The sequence below is a fragment of the Pseudophryne corroboree genome, unplaced genomic scaffold, assembly GCF_028390025.1.
Source record: "Pseudophryne corroboree isolate aPseCor3 unplaced genomic scaffold, aPseCor3.hap2 scaffold_584, whole genome shotgun sequence".
In the NCBI taxonomy this organism is placed as follows: Eukaryota; Metazoa; Chordata; class Amphibia; order Anura; family Myobatrachidae; genus Pseudophryne; species Pseudophryne corroboree.
This window is the reverse complement of record NW_026970183.1, coordinates 151207-166198: the sequence shown is the minus strand read 5'-3', so window position 1 is coordinate 166198 and position 14992 is coordinate 151207. Positions and strand designations below refer to the sequence as shown.

The window sequence follows — 14992 nt, the reverse complement described above, 5'->3', positions numbered from 1 at the left end:
CACCATGCCCTGCACGCCCCTTTTCTGTTTTCATATGCAGACGAGGGTTGAAGCCAACTTTGACCCACTGCTTGGATGACATCACCATATGCAAATCCATCTGCGGCAGGCCTTCCCCCAGGAATGCTTGCACTAGTTGTTGCATTTGGTTTGTTGTTTGGGGGTGCTTCAGTATTAGGCAGCCTTCTGCCCTCCCATGTTCATCTGAAAATATGTGTTCTCCCTGCAGTTGTTGTCCCCAGATGAGAGTTCCCTTGTGCTGCCTCAGTTGAATCTCCTTAACTTGACAGAGATGTGCCTGAGCAGCGGCCCTCCCCAGCTCTATCCCAAATCATACTTATTTTGCATAGGAGATACCATGGTCATGAAGATTATTCTCCCAGGGTGAGGTTCATTCATTGCATTCTGGGTATGCTGACCCCTGTGATTTCCCCAAATGTGGGAAACTTGACTGCTTTATTTGTGGTAGTGGGGGACTGTGTTTGTGTTTTCCTCTGGTTAGCTCTGGTAAAAGTCAGATTTCTTTGTTTCAGATCTTCCTCTAGCCTTGTTCTTCTTTCGAGAGTTCCCTTGTGCTGCCTCAGTTGGATCTCCTTCACTTGACAGGGGGGTGCCCGAGCAGAGACCCTCCCCAGCTCTAGCCCAACTCCTACTTACCTGCCAGGTGAGATACTATGATCATGAAGGTGCTTCTCCCAGGGCAAGGCTCACCCATTGCACTCTGGGTGTGCTGCCCCTGCGATTTCCCCAAATGTGGGAAACTTGACTGCATAATTTGTGTTTCCCCTGGTCGGCTCTCGTATAATTCAGATCTCTTTGTCTCAGGTCTCTCTCCAGCCTAGTTTGCTGTCTGTTTCCACTTCTCTTTTCTTGAGCCGCTCCCTTCTATGCCCTTGCGCACTATCCTGACTTCTCCTCCTGTCTGCTTACTTTGTGCCTTCCAACGCACAATGCGAACTACAGGTAGTGCTGCAGGGCCCACACCCTTTTACTTGCCTTACAGAGCAGCTCTGGAGCTGTTACAGTGCCCAGCTGCTGCAAGAAATCAGCTTGAATGCTTCAGGGGCTGGGGCATAGCCAACATGAGCCCCACACCAAAGGAGGTTGGAGGTGTTTAATGCAAACTAGGGGTCAGCCAAGCGCCGCAAAAGGCCACCATGCCCTGCACGCCCCTTTTCTCTTTTCATATGCAGACGAGGGTTGAAGCCAACTTTGACCCACTGCTTGGATGACATCACCATATGCAAATCCATCTGCGGCAGGCCTTCCCCCAGGAATGCTTGCACTAGTTGTTGCATTTGGTTTGTTGTTTGGGGGTGCTTCAGTATTAGGCAGCCTTCTGCCCTCCCATGTTCATCTGAAAATATATGTTCTCCCTGCAGTTGTTGTCCCCAGATGAGAGTTCCCTTGTGCTGCCTCAGTTGAATCTCCTTTACTTGATAGAGATGTGCATGAGCAGCGGCCCTCCCCAGCCCTATTCCAAATCATACTTATTTTGCATAGGAGATACCATGGTCATGAAGATTTTTCTCCCAGGGTGAGGTTCATTCATTGCATTTTGGGTATGCTGACCCCTGTGATTTCCCCAAATGTGGGAAACTTGACTGCATTATTTGTGGTAGTGGGAGGCTGTGTTTGTGATTTCTTCTGGTCAGCTCTGGTAAAAGTCAGATTTCTTTGTCTCAGATTTTCCTTTAGCCTTGTTCTTCTTTCGTGAGTTCCCTTGTGCTGCCTCAGTTGGATCTCCTTCACTTTACAGGGGGGTACCCGAGCAGCAACCCTCCCCAGCTCTAGACCAACTCCTACTTACCTGCCAGGTGAGATACTATGATCATGAAGGTGCTTCTCCCAGGGCAAGGCTCACCCATTGTACTCTGGGTGTGCTGCTCCTGCGATTTCCCCAAATGTGGGAAACTTGACTGCATAATTTGTGTTTCCCCTGGTCGGCTCTCGTATAATTCAGATCTCTTTGTCTCAGGTCTCTCTCCAGCCTAGTTTGCTGTCTGTTTCCACTTCTCTTTTCTTCAGCCGCTTCCTTCTATACCCTTGTGCACTATCCTGACTTCTCCTCCCTTCTGCTTACTTTGTGCCTTCCAATGCACAATGCAAACTACAGGTAGTGCTGCAGGGCCCACACCCTTTTACTTGCCTTACAGAGCAGCTCTGGAGCTGTTACAGTGCCCAGCTGCTGCAAGAAATCAGCTTGAATGCTTCAGGGGCTGGGGCATAGCCAACATGAGCCCCACACCGAAGGAGGGTGGAGGTGTTTAATGCAAACTAGGGGTCAGTCAAGCGCCGCAAAAGGCCACCATGCCCCGCACGCCCCTTTTCTGTTTTCATATGCAGACGAGGGTTGAAGCCAACTTTGACCCACTGCTTGGATGACATCACCATATGCAAATCCATCTGCGGCAGGCCTTCCCCCAGGAATGCTTGCACTAGTTGTTGCATTTGGTTTGTTGTTTGGGGGTGCTTCAGTATTAGGCAGCCTTCTGCCCTCCCATGTTCATCTGAAAATATGTGTTCTCCCTGCAGTTGTTGTCCCCAGATGAGAGTTCCCTTGTGCTGCCTCAGTTGAATCTCCTTAACTTGACAGAGATGTGCCTGAGCAGCGGCCCTCCCCAGCTCTATCCCAAATCATACTTATTTTGCATAGGAGATACCATGGTCATGAAGATTATTCTCCCAGGGTGAGGTTCATTCATTGCATTCTGGGTATGCTGACCCCTGTGATTTCCCCAAATGTGGGAAACTCGACTGCTTTATTTGTGGTAGTGGGGGACTGTGTTTGTGTTTTCTTCTGGTCAGCTCTGGTAAAAGTCAGATTTCTTTGTTTCAGATCTTCCTCTAGCCTTGTTCTTCTTTTGAGAGTTCCCTTGTGCTGCCTCAGTTGGATCTCCTTCTCTTAACAGGGGGGTGCCCGAGCAGCGACCCTCCCCAGCTCTAGCCCAACTCCTACTTACCTGCCAGGTGAGATACTATGATCATGAAGGTGCTTCTCCCAGGGCAAGGCTCACCCATTGCACTCTGGGTGTGCTGCCCCTGCGATTTCCCCAAATGTGGGAAACTTGACTGCATAATTTGTGTTTCCCCTGGTCGGCTCTCGTATAATTCAGATCTCTTTGTCTCAGATCTCTCTACAGCCTAGTTTGCTGTCTGTTTCCACTTCTCTTTTCTTCAGCCGCTCCCTTCTATACCCTTGTGCACTATCCTGACTTCTCCTCCCGTCTGCTTACTTTGTGCCTTCCAATGTACAATGCAAACTACAGGTAGTGCTGCAGGGCCCACACCCTTTTACTTGCCTTACAGAGCAGCTCTGGAGCTGTTACAGTGCCCAGCTGCTGCAAGAAATCTGCTTGAATGCTTCAGGGGATGGGGCATGGCCAACATGAGCCCCACACCAAAGGAGGGTGGAGGTGTTTAATGCGAACTAGGGGTCATCCAAGCACCGCAAAAGGCCGCCATGCCCTGCACGCCCCTTTTCTCTTTTCATATGCAGACGAGGGTTGAAGCCAACTTTGACCAACTGCTTGGATGACATCACCGTATGCAAATCCGTCTTCTGCAGAACTTCCCCCAGGAATGCTTGCACTAGTTGTTGCATTTGGTTTGTTGTTTGGGGGTGCTTCAGTATTAGGCAGCCTTCTGCCCTCCCATGTTCATCTAAAAATATGTGTTCTCCCTGCAGTTGTTGTCCCCAGATGAGAGTTCCCTTGTGCTGCCTCAGTTGAATCTCCTTTACTTGACAGAGATGTGCATGAGCAGCGGCCCTCCCCAGCCCTATTCCAAATCATACTTATTTTGCATAGGAGATACCATGGTCATGAAGATTGTTCTCTCAGGGTGAGGTTCATTCATTGCATTTTGGGTATGCTGACCCCTGTGATTTCCCCAAATGTGGGAAACTTGACTGCATTATTTGTGGTAGTGGGGGACTGTGTTTGTGCTTTCCTCTGGTCAGCTCTGGTAAAAGTCAGATTTCTTTGTCTCATATTTTACTCTAGCCTTGTTCTTCTTTCGAGAGTTCCCTTGTGCTGCCTCAGTTGGATCTCCTTCACTTGACAGGGGGGTACCCGAGCAGCGACCCTCCCCAGCTCTAGCCCAAATCCTACTTACCTGCCAGGTGAGATACTATGATCATGAAGGTGCTTCTCCCAGGGCAAGGCTCACCCATTGCACTCTGGGTGTGCTGCTCCTGCGATTTCCCCAAATGTGGGAAACTTGACTGCATAATTTGTGTTTCCCCTGGTCGGCTCTCGTATAATTCAGATCTCTTTGTCTCAGGTCTCTCTCCAGCCTAGTTTGCTGTCTGTTTCCACTTCTCTTTTCTTGAGCCGCTCCCTTCTATGCCCTTGCGCACTATCCTGACTTCTCCTCCTGTCTGCTTACTTTGTGCCTTCCAACGCACAATGCGAACTACAGGTAGTGCTGCAGGGCCCACACCCTTTTACTTGCCTTACAGAGCAGCTCTGGAGCTGTTACAGTGCCCAGCTGCTGCAAGAAATCAGCTTGAATGCTTCAGGGGCTGGGGCATAGCCAACATGAGCCCCACACCGAAGGAGGGTGGAGGTGTTTAATGCGAACTAGGGGTCATCCAAGCGCCGCAAAAGGCCGCCATGCCCTGCACGCCCCTTTTCTCTTTTCATATGCAGACGAGGGTTGAAGCCAACTTTGACCCACTGCTTGGATGACATCACCATATGCAAATCCGTCTTCTGCAGAACTTCCCCCAGGAATGCTTGTACTAGTTGTTGCATTTGGTTTGTTGTTTGGGGGTGCTTCAGTATTAGGCAGCCTTCTGCCCTCCCATGTTCATCTGAAAATATGTGTTCTCCCTGCAGTTGTTGTCCCCAGATGAGAGTTCCCTTGTGCTGCCTCAGTTGAATCTCCTTTACTTGACAGAGATGTGCATGAGCAGCGGCCCTCCCCAGCCCTATTCCAAATCATACTTATTTTGCATAGGCGATACCATGGTCATGAAGATTGTTCTCCCAGGGTGAGGTTCATTCATTGCATTCTGGGTATGCTGACCTCTGTGATTTCCCCAAATGTGGGAAACGCGACTGCTTTATTTGTGGTAGTGGGGGACTGTGTTTGTGTTTTCCTCTGGTCAGCTCTGGTAAAAGTCAGATTTCTTTGTTTCAGATCTTCCTCTAGCCTTGTTCTTCTTTCGAGAGTTCCCTTGTGCTGCCTCAGTTGGATCTCCTTCACTTGACAGGGGGGTGCCCGAGCAGCGACCCTCCCCAGCTCTAGCCCAACTCCTACTTACCTGCCAGGTGAGATACTATGATCATGAAGGTGCTTCTCCCAGGGCAAGGCCCACCATTGCACTCTGGGTGTGCTGCCCCTGCGATTTCCCGAAATGTGGGAAACTTGACTGCATAATTTGTGTTTCCCCTGGTCGGCTCTCGTATAATTTAGATCTCTTTGTCTCAGGTCTCTCTCCAGCCTAGTTTGCTGTCTGTTTCCACTTCTTTTTTCTTGAGCCCCTCCCATCTATACCCTTGTGCACTATCCTGACTTCTCCTCCCGTCTGCTTACTTTGTGCCTTCCAATGCACAATGCAAACTACAGGTAGTGCTGCAGGGCCCACACCCTTTTACTTGCCTTACAGAGCAGCTCTGGAGCTGTTACAGTGCCCAGCTGCTGCAAGAAATCAGCTTGAATGCTTCAGGGGCTGGGGCATAGCCAACATGAGCCCCACACCGAAGGAGGGTGGAGGTGTTTAATGCAAACTAGGGGTCAGCCAAGCGCCGCAAAAGGCCACCATGCCCTGCACGCCCCTTTTCTCTTTTCATATGCAGACGAGGGTTGAAGCCAACTTTGACCCACTGCTTGGATGACATCACCATATGCAAATCCATCTGCGGCAGGCCTTCCCCCAGGAATGCTTGCACTAGTTGTTGCATTTGGTTTGTTGTTTGGGGGTGCTTCAGTATTAGGCAGCCTTCTGCCCTCCATGTTCATCTGAAAATATGTGTTCTCCCTGCAGTTGTTATCCCCAGATGAGAGTTCCCTTGTGCTGCCTCAGTTGAATCTCCTTTACTTGACAGAGATGTGCCTGAGCAGCGGCCCTCCCCAGCTCTATCCCAAATCATACTTATTTTGCATAGGAGATACCATGGTCATGAAGATTATTCTCCCAGGGTGAGGTTCATTCATTGCATTCTGGGTATGCTGACCCCTGTGATTTCCCCAAATGTGGGAAACTCGACTGCTTTATTTGTGGTAGTGGGGGACTGTGTTTGTGTTTTCCTCTGGTCAGCTCTGGTAAAAGTCAGATTTCTTTGTTTCAGATCTTCCTCTAGCCTTGTTCTTCTTTCGAGAGTTCCCTTGTGCTGCCTCAGTTGGATCTCCTTCACTTGACAGGGGGGTGCCCGAGCAGCGACCCTCCCCAGCTCTAGCCCAACTCCTACTTACCTGCCAGGTGAGATACTATAATCATGAAGGTGCTTCTCCCAGGGCAAGGCTCACCCATTGCACTCTGGGTGTGCTGCCCCTGCGATTTCCCCAAATGTGGGAAACTTGACTGCATAATTTGTGTTTCCCCTGGTCGGCTCTCGTATAATTCAGATCTCTTTGTCTCAGGTCTCTCTCCAGCCTAGTTTGCTGTCTGTTTCCACTTCTCTTTTCTTTAGCCGCTCCCTTCTATACCCTTGTGCACTATCCTGACTTCTCCTCCCGTCTGCTTACTTTGTGCCTTCCAATGCACAATGCAAACTACAGGTAGTGCTGCAGGGCCCACACCCTTTTACTTGCCTTACAGAGCAGCTCTGGAGCTGTTACAGTGCCCAGCTGCTGCAAGAAATCAGCTTGAATGCTTCAGGGGATGGGGCATGGCCAACATGAGCCCCACACCAAAGGAGGGTGGAGGAGTTTAATGCGAACTAGGGGTCATCCAAGCACCGCAAAAGGCCGCCAAGCCCTGCACGCCCCTTTTCTCTTTTCATATGCAGATGAGGGTTGAAGCCAACTTTGACCCACTGCTTGGATGACATCACCGTATGCAAATCCGTCTTCTGCAGAACTTCCCCCAGGAATGCTTGCACTAGTTGTTGCATTTGGTGTGTTGTTTGGGGGTGCTTCAGTATTAGGCAGCCTTCTGCCCTCCCATGTTCATCTGAAAATATGTGTTCTCCCTGCAGTTGTTGTCCCCAGATGAGAGTTCCCTTGTGCTGCCTCAGTTGAATCTCCTTTACTTGACAGAGATGTGCCTGAGCAGCGGCCCTCCCCAGCCCTATTCCAAATCATACTTATTTTGCATAGGAGATACCATGGTCATGAAGATTGTTCTCCCAGGGTGAGGTTCATTCATTGCATTTTGGGTATACTGACCCCTGTGATTTCCCCAAATGTGGGAAACTTGACTGCATTATTTTTGGTAGTGGGGGACTGTGTTTGTGCTTTCCTCTGGTCAGCTCTGGTAAAAGTCAGATTTCTTTGTCTCAGATTTTCCTCTAGCCTTGTTCTTCTTTCGAGAGTTCCCTTGTGCTGCCTCAGTTGGATCTCCTTCACTTTACAGGGGGGTACCCGAGCAGCGACCCTCCCCAGCTCTAGCCCAACTCCTACTTACCTGCCAGGTGAGATACTATGATCATGAAGGTGCTTCTCCCAGGGCAAGGCTCACCCATTGCACTCTGGGTGTGCTGCCCCTGCGATTTCCCCAAATGTGGGAAACTTGACTGCATAATTTGTGTTTCCCCTGGTCGGCTCTCGTATAATTCAGATCTCTTTGTCTCAGGTCTCTCTCCAGCCTAGTTTGCTGTCTGTTTCCACTTCTCTTTTCTTGAGCCGCTCCCTTCTATGCCCTTGCGCACTATCCTGACTTATCCTCCTGTCTGCTTACTTTGTGCCTTCAAACGCACAATGCGAACTACAGGTAGTGCTGCAGGGCCCACACCCTTTTAGTTGCCTTACAGAGCAGCTCTGGAGCTGTTACAGTGCCCAGCTGCTGCAAGAAATCAGCTTGAATGCTTCAGGGGCTGGGGCAGAGCCAACATGAGCCCCACACAAAAGGAGGGTGGGGGTGTTTAATGCGAACTAAGGGTCATCCAAGCACCGCAAAAGGCCGCCATGCCCTGCATGCCCCTTTTCTCTTTTCATATGCAGATGAGGGTTCCAGCCAACTTTGGCCCACTGCTTGGATGACATCACCGTATGCAAATCCGTCTTCTGCAGACCTTCCCCCAGGAATGCTTGTACTAGTTGTTGCATATGGTTTGATATTTGATGGTGCTTCAGTATTAGGCAGCCTTCCGCCCTCCCATGTTCATCTGAAAAGATGTGGTCTCCCTGCAGTTGTTGTCCCCAGACGAAAGTTCCCTTGTGCTTCCTCAGTTGAATCTCCTTAACTTGACGGGGGAGGGGCTGCCCGAGCAGCCACCCTCCCCAGCCCTATCCCAACTCATACTTATTTTGCATATGAGATCTCTTGATCATGAAGATTGTTCTCACAGGGTGAGGTTCATCCATTATATTTTAAAATAGGAAGGTACAAATTACATATTTGAATTGCATCTATGTGTTGGATTCAAATGTCCCCCCCCCCTTCCTTTCTCAATTGTGCCCGTCAGCAGCTATTCTAAGGTTGCTGCCAATGGGTGTGACACATTAATTTCTTCTGTGGGGTACACTGGACTCCACAAGGATTCACATTGGTGTGTAGAGTAGGATCTTGATCTGAGGCACCAACCGGCTCAAAGCTTTTGACTGTTCCCAAGAAGCTCAGTGCATTCTCCTTTATAACCCCGCTTCCATGAACAGGGAGCTCAGTTTGTAGTTGGTGCCTTCAGTAGCAGGCCACTTAACAGGGGCCTGCCTCAGGCAGCCTATTCTTAGCTATTAATTTTGACAAGAAAAGAAGAACTTGTTTTATGAGAATCTACAAGGGCTGCAGCAGGCTAGGTCTAATAGACATCTTTACTGCAGCTTCATCACTCCCAGCGGCGCTGTATACTCCCGTGCCCTGGTTGCTGGGTCACTGCAGCGGAGGCTCCGGTTTCTTCCTAAGGTCAGTCACACACACACCGCCCTTCCGGATCACGAGGCCGCTGATGAAGGGGAGCGTGGCCGTAGGGGGTGGACCGTGTGCGCACTGTCGTGGACACTGATTACTGGGCAGCCGCTCCACTAGCCACCAGGTACAGTTAAGGAGCACAGGTCTGGGGGTTTTTCTCCTATATTAAACCAATTTTGTACTGCCCGCAGCGCATTGTGATAGGTAATAGGGCCTGATTCAGGTTGGATTGCAATCACAATAAGCGATCCAACTGCAAAAATTGCTAAGAGCATACGCATGTGCCTGCATTTTCTGCGGCACCCCGCAGAGAATGCGATCGCCTCTGCCTGTCAATCGGGGCAGGGGGGGAGAGGGGGGTCAGCAACACTCCATTTCCAAGTCAGGGATGGAGCGGTGCGGGGGCAAGGCTTCAAAATGGGGTCTGCAATGGAGGAGACACAGGGGGCGTGGTCACAGCGGCTGTATGACATCACATTCAGCCGCTGTGATCACAAAAATGGTGGCGGCTTCCTGCGCGCACATACAGTCTGCACCAGCAGGAGGCTACACCATTTTTTATGATCACGCTGAACTGCAGTGCGACTGCAATTACAGCATGGTCAAGAAGGGAGGCGTCATGCTGGGTGGCCATTAGAGATGAGCGGGTTCGGTTCCTCGGAATCCGAACCCGCCCGAACTTCACCCTTTTTTGCACGGGTCCGAGCAGACTCGGATCCTCCCGCCTTGCTCGGTTATCCCGAGCGCGCCCGAACGTCATCATCCCGCTGTCGGATTCTCACAAGACTCGGATTCTATATAAGGAGCCGCGCGTCGCCGCCATTTTCACACGTGCATTGAGATTGATAGGGAGAGGACGTGGCTGGCGTCCTCTCCGTTTAGATTAGAAGATAGAGACGAGTGACATTTGATTTACTACTAATTTGGGGAGCAGTTGAACTTGTCAGGAGTACTCAGTAGTGCAGAGTTTTGCTGATAGTGACCACCAGTTTTATTATTTATAATCCGTTCTCTGCCTGAAAAAAAACGATACACATACCATATATGTGCTCAGCCTCAGTGTGCTGCATGATATATCATCTATGTATATCTGACTGTGCTGAGTGCTCACTGCTCACACAGCTTAATTGTGGGGGAGACTGGGGAGCAGTTATAGCAGGAGTACAGTGCACACTTTTGCTGCCAGTGTGACCACCAGTATATTGTCTGCCTGAAAAAGTTAAACACTCCTGTGGTGTTTTTTTTTTTTATTCTATAAACGCATTCTGCTGACAGTGTCCAGCAGGTCGGTCATACATTATATTATATAAATATTTACCTGCAGTAGTGTTATATTTTTTTTTCATCTCTATCATCTTTATCATCTCTATATTAGCAGACGCAGTACGGTAGTCCACGGCTGTGGCTATCTCTGTGTCGTCAGTGCTCGTCCATAATTGTATACCTACCTACCTGTGGTGGGTTTTTTTTTTCTATCTTCTTCATACTAGTAGTTTAGGAGTCTGCTGACAGTGTCCACCAGGTCCATCATTATATTATATACCTACAGTAGTAATATATTTATTATATTATCTATACTAGCAGACGCAGTACGGTAGTCCACGGCTGTGGCTATCTCTGTGTCGTCAGTGCTCGTCCATAATTGTATACCTACCTGTGGTGGGGTGTTTTTTTTCTATCTTCTTCATACTAGTAGTTTAGGAGTCTGCTGACAGTGTCCACCAGGTCCGTCATTATATTATATACCTACAGTAGTAATATATTTAGTATATTATCTATACTAGCAGACGCAGTACGGTAGTCCACGGCTGTACCTACCTCTGTGTCGTCACTCGTCCATAATTGTATACCTAACTGTGGTGGGGTTTTTTTTTCTATCTTCTTCATACTAGTAGTTTAGGAGTCTGCTGACAGTGTCCACCAGGTCCGTCATTATATTATATACCTACAGTAGTAATATATTTAGTATATTATCTATACTAGCAGACGCAGTACTGTAGTCCACGGCTGTACCTACCTCTGTGTCGTCACTCGTCCATAATTGTATACCTACCTGTGGTGGGGTTTTTTTTTCTATCTTCTTCATACTAGTAGTTTAGCAGTCTGCTGACAGTGTCCACCAGGTCCGTCATTATATTATATACCTACAGTAGTAATATATTTAGTATATTATCTATGCTAGCAGACGCAGTACGGTAGGCCACGGCTGTGGCTATCTCTGTGTCGTCAGTGCTCATCCATAATTGTATACCTACCTACCTGTGGTGGGTTTTTTTTTCTATCTTCTTCATACTAGTAGTTTAGGAGTCTGCTGACAGTGTCCACCAGGTCCGTCATTATATTATATACCTACAGTAGTAATATATTTAGTATATTATCTATACTAGCAGACGCAGTACGGTAGTCCACGGCTGTACCTACCTCTGTGTCGTCACTCGTCCATAATTGTATACCTACCTGTGGTGAAGTTTTTTTTCTATCTTCTTCATACTAGTAGTTTAGCAGTCTGCTGACAGTGTCCACCAGGTCCGTCATTACATTATATATACCTACAGTAGTTATATATATTTTTTTTTATATCATTAATTATCATCTCTATACTAGCAGACGCAGTACGGTAGGCCACGGCTGTGGCTATCTCTGTGTCGTCAGTGCTCGTCCATAATTGTATACCTACCTACCTGTGGTGGGGTTTTTTTTTCTGTCTTCATCATACTAGTAGTTTAGCAGTCTGCTGACAGTGTCCACCAGGTCCGTCATTATATAATATATACCTACAGTAGTTATATATATATTTTTTTTATATCATTAATTATCATCTCTATACTAGCAGACGCAGTACGGTAGTCCACGGCTGTAGCTACCTCTGTGTCGTCAGTCACTCGTCATCCATAAGTATACTAGTATCCATCCATCTCCATTGTTTACCTGAGGTGCCTTTTAGTTGTGCCTATTAAAATATGGAGAACAAAAATGTTGAGGTTCCAAAAATAGGGAAAGATCAAGATCCACTTCCACCTCGTGCTGAAGCTGCTGCCACTAGTCATGGCCGAGACGATGAAATTCCATCAACGTCGTCTGCCGAGGCCGATGCCCAATGTCATAGTACAGAGCATGTAAAATTCAAAACACAAAAGATCAGTAAAAAAAAGGACTCAAAAATCTAAATAAAAATCGTCGGAGGAGAAGCGTAAACTTGCCAATATGCCATTTACCACACGGAGTGGCAAGGAACGGCTGAGGCCCTGGCCTATGTTCATGGCTAGTGGTTCAGCTTCACATGAGGATGGAAGCACTCAGCCTCTCGCTAGAAAAATGAAAAGACTTAAGCTGGCAAAAGCACAGCAAAGAACTGTGCGTTCTTCAAAATCACAAATCCACAAGGAGAGTCCAATTGTGTCGGTTGCGATGCCTGACCTTCCCAACACTGGACGTGAAGAGCATGCACCTTCCACCATTTGCACACCCCCTGCAAGTGCTGGAAGGAGCACCCGCAGTCCAGTTCCTGATAGTCAGATTGAAGATGTCAGTGTTGAAGTACACCAGGATGAGGAGGATATGGGTGTTGCTGGCGCTGGGGAGGTGAGGTGGTTTGTTTAAGTCAGGCACCCGGGGAGACACCTGTTGTCCGTGGGAGGAATATGGCCATTGACATGCCTGGTGAAAATACCAAAAAAAACTGCTCTTCGGTGTGGAAGTATTTCAACAGAAATGCGAACAACAGGTGTCAAGCCGTGTGTTGCCTTTGTCAAGCTGTAATAAGTAGGGGTAAGGACGTTAACCACCTCGGAACATCCTCCCTTATACGTCACCTGCAGCGCATTCATCATAAGTCAGTGACAAGTTCAAAAACTTTGGGCGACAGCGGAAGCAGTCCACTGACCAGTAAATCCCTTCCTCTTGTAACCAAGCTCACGCAAACCACCCCACCAACTCCCTCAGTGTCAATTTCCTCCTTCCCCAGGAATGCCAATAGTCCTGCAGGCCATGTCACTGGCAATTCTGACGAGTTCTCTCCTGCCTGGGATTCCTCCGATGCATCCTTGAGTGTAACGCCTACTGCTGCTGGCGCTGCTGTTGTTGCTGCTGGGAGTCGATGGTCATCCCAGAGGGGAAGTCGTAAGACCACTTTTACTACTTCCACCAAGCAATTGACTGTCCAACAGTCCTTTGCAAGGAAGATGAAATATCACAGCAGTCATCCTGCTGCAAAGCGGATAACTGAGGCCTTGGCATCCTGGGCGGTGAGAAACGTGGTTCCGGTATCCATCATTACTTCAGAGCCAACTATAGACTTGATTGAGGTACTGTGTCCCCGGTACCAAATACCATCTAGGTTCCATTTCTCTAGGCAGGCGATACCGAAAATGTACACAGACCTCAGAAAAAGACTCACCAGTGTCCTAAAAAATGCAGTTGTACCCAATGTCCACTTAACCACGGACATGTGGACAAATGGGGCAGGGCAGACTCAGGACTATATGACTGTGACAGCCCACTGGGTAGATGTATTGACTCCCGCCGCAAGAACAGCAGCGGCGGCACCAGTAGCAGCATCTCGCAAACGCCAACTCTTTCCTAGGCAGGCTACGCTTTGTATCACCGCTTTCCAGAATACGCACACAGCTGAAAACCTCTTACGGCAACTGAGGAAGATCATCGCAGAATGGCTTACCCCAATTGGACTCTCCTGTGGATTTGTGGCATCGGACAACGCCAGCAATATTGTGCGTGCATTATATCTGGGCAAATTCCAGCACGTCCCATGTTTTGCACATACCTTGAATTTGGTGGTGCAGAATTATTTAAAAAACGACAGGGGTGTGCAAGAGATGCTGTCGGTGGCCAGAAGAATTGCGGGACACTTTCGGCGTACAGGCACCACGTACAGAAGACTGGAGCAACACCAAAAACGCCTGAACCTGCCCTGCCATCATCTGAAGCAAGAAGTGGTAACGAGGTGGAATTCAACCCTCTATATGCTTCAGAGGATGGAGGAGCAGCAAAAGGCCATTCAAGCCTATACATCTGACCACGATATAGGAGGTGGAATGCACCTGTCTCAAGCGCAGTGGAGAATGATTTCAACGTTGTGCAAGGTTCTGCAACCTTTTGAACTTGCCACACGTGAAGTCAGTTCAGACACTGCCAGCCTGAGTCAGGTCATTCCCGTCATCAGGCTTTTGCAGAAGAAGCTGGAGACATTGAAGGAGGAGCTAAGACAGAGCGATTCCGCTAGGCATGTGGGACTTGTGGATGGAGCCCTTCATTCGCTTAACCAGGATTCACGGGTGGTCAATCTGTTGAAATCAGAGCACTACATTTTGGCCACCGTGCTCGATCCTAGATTTAAAACCTACGTTGTATCTCTCTTTCCGGCAGACACAAGTCTGCAGGGGTTCAAAGACCTGCTGGTGAGAAAATTATCAAGTCAAGTGGAACTTGATCGGTCAACAGCTCCTCCTTCACATTCTCCCGCAATTGGGGGTGCGAGGAAAAGGCTCAGAATTCCGAGCCCACCCGCTGGCGGTGATGCAGGGCAGTCTGGAGCGACTGCTGATGCTGACATCTGGTCCGGACTGAAGGACCTGCCAACGATTACGGACATGACGTCTACTGTCACTGCATATGATTCTCTCACCATTGAAAGAATGGTGGAGGATTATATGAGTGACCGCATCCAAGTAGGCACGTCAGACAGTCCGTACGTATACTGGCAGGAAAAAGAGGCAATTTGGAGGCCCTTGCACAAACTGGCTTTATTCTACCTAAGTTGCCCTCCCACAAGTAGTACTCCGAAAGAGTGTTTAGTGCCGCCGCTCACCTTGTCAGCAATCGGCGTACGAGGTTACTTCCAGAAAATGTGGAGAAGATGATGTTCATTAAAATGAATTATAATCAATTGCTCCGTGGAGACATTGACCAGCAGCAATTGCCTCCACAAAGTACACAGGGAGCTGAGATGGTAGATTCCAG

At 48.7% G+C, this 14992-nt stretch overlaps 13 non-coding genes and 1 pseudogene across 13 annotated transcripts; all 14 read left to right on the top strand.

Annotated features, from left to right (window-relative positions):
- Window positions 1-333: 333 nt before the first annotated feature.
- LOC135034625 (U1 spliceosomal RNA) lies at window positions 334-497 on the top strand. Its single transcript, XR_010229786.1, has one exon. It is a non-coding gene; the product is annotated as a U1 spliceosomal RNA (small nuclear RNA).
- Window positions 498-649: 152 nt separating this feature from the next.
- Window positions 650-812, top strand: LOC135034509 (U1 spliceosomal RNA). The gene has a single exon (XR_010229688.1). It is a non-coding gene; the product is annotated as a U1 spliceosomal RNA (small nuclear RNA).
- Window positions 813-1486: 674 nt separating this feature from the next.
- On the top strand, window positions 1487-1650 carry LOC135034630 (U1 spliceosomal RNA). The gene has a single exon (XR_010229791.1). It is a non-coding gene; the product is annotated as a U1 spliceosomal RNA (small nuclear RNA).
- A 152-nt stretch (window positions 1651-1802) lies between these two features.
- LOC135034521 (U1 spliceosomal RNA) lies at window positions 1803-1965 on the top strand. Its single transcript, XR_010229699.1, has one exon. It is a non-coding gene; the product is annotated as a U1 spliceosomal RNA (small nuclear RNA).
- A 674-nt stretch (window positions 1966-2639) lies between these two features.
- On the top strand, window positions 2640-2803 carry LOC135034624 (U1 spliceosomal RNA). The gene has a single exon (XR_010229785.1). It is a non-coding gene; the product is annotated as a U1 spliceosomal RNA (small nuclear RNA).
- Window positions 2804-2955: 152 nt separating this feature from the next.
- Window positions 2956-3118, top strand: LOC135034507 (U1 spliceosomal RNA). The gene has a single exon (XR_010229686.1). It is a non-coding gene; the product is annotated as a U1 spliceosomal RNA (small nuclear RNA).
- Window positions 3119-3792: 674 nt separating this feature from the next.
- On the top strand, window positions 3793-3956 carry LOC135034608 (U1 spliceosomal RNA). The gene has a single exon (XR_010229769.1). It is a non-coding gene; the product is annotated as a U1 spliceosomal RNA (small nuclear RNA).
- A 152-nt stretch (window positions 3957-4108) lies between these two features.
- LOC135034514 (U1 spliceosomal RNA) lies at window positions 4109-4271 on the top strand. Its single transcript, XR_010229692.1, has one exon. It is a non-coding gene; the product is annotated as a U1 spliceosomal RNA (small nuclear RNA).
- Window positions 4272-4945: 674 nt separating this feature from the next.
- Window positions 4946-5109, top strand: LOC135034632 (U1 spliceosomal RNA). The gene has a single exon (XR_010229793.1). It is a non-coding gene; the product is annotated as a U1 spliceosomal RNA (small nuclear RNA).
- A 152-nt stretch (window positions 5110-5261) lies between these two features.
- On the top strand, window positions 5262-5402 carry LOC135034550 (U1 spliceosomal RNA; annotated as a pseudogene).
- A 694-nt stretch (window positions 5403-6096) lies between these two features.
- Window positions 6097-6260, top strand: LOC135034619 (U1 spliceosomal RNA). The gene has a single exon (XR_010229780.1). It is a non-coding gene; the product is annotated as a U1 spliceosomal RNA (small nuclear RNA).
- Window positions 6261-6412: 152 nt separating this feature from the next.
- Window positions 6413-6575, top strand: LOC135034523 (U1 spliceosomal RNA). Its single transcript, XR_010229701.1, has one exon. It is a non-coding gene; the product is annotated as a U1 spliceosomal RNA (small nuclear RNA).
- Window positions 6576-7249: 674 nt separating this feature from the next.
- Window positions 7250-7413, top strand: LOC135034594 (U1 spliceosomal RNA). Its single transcript, XR_010229755.1, has one exon. It is a non-coding gene; the product is annotated as a U1 spliceosomal RNA (small nuclear RNA).
- Window positions 7414-7565: 152 nt separating this feature from the next.
- On the top strand, window positions 7566-7728 carry LOC135034506 (U1 spliceosomal RNA). The gene has a single exon (XR_010229685.1). It is a non-coding gene; the product is annotated as a U1 spliceosomal RNA (small nuclear RNA).
- Window positions 7729-14992: the final 7264 nt, after the last annotated feature.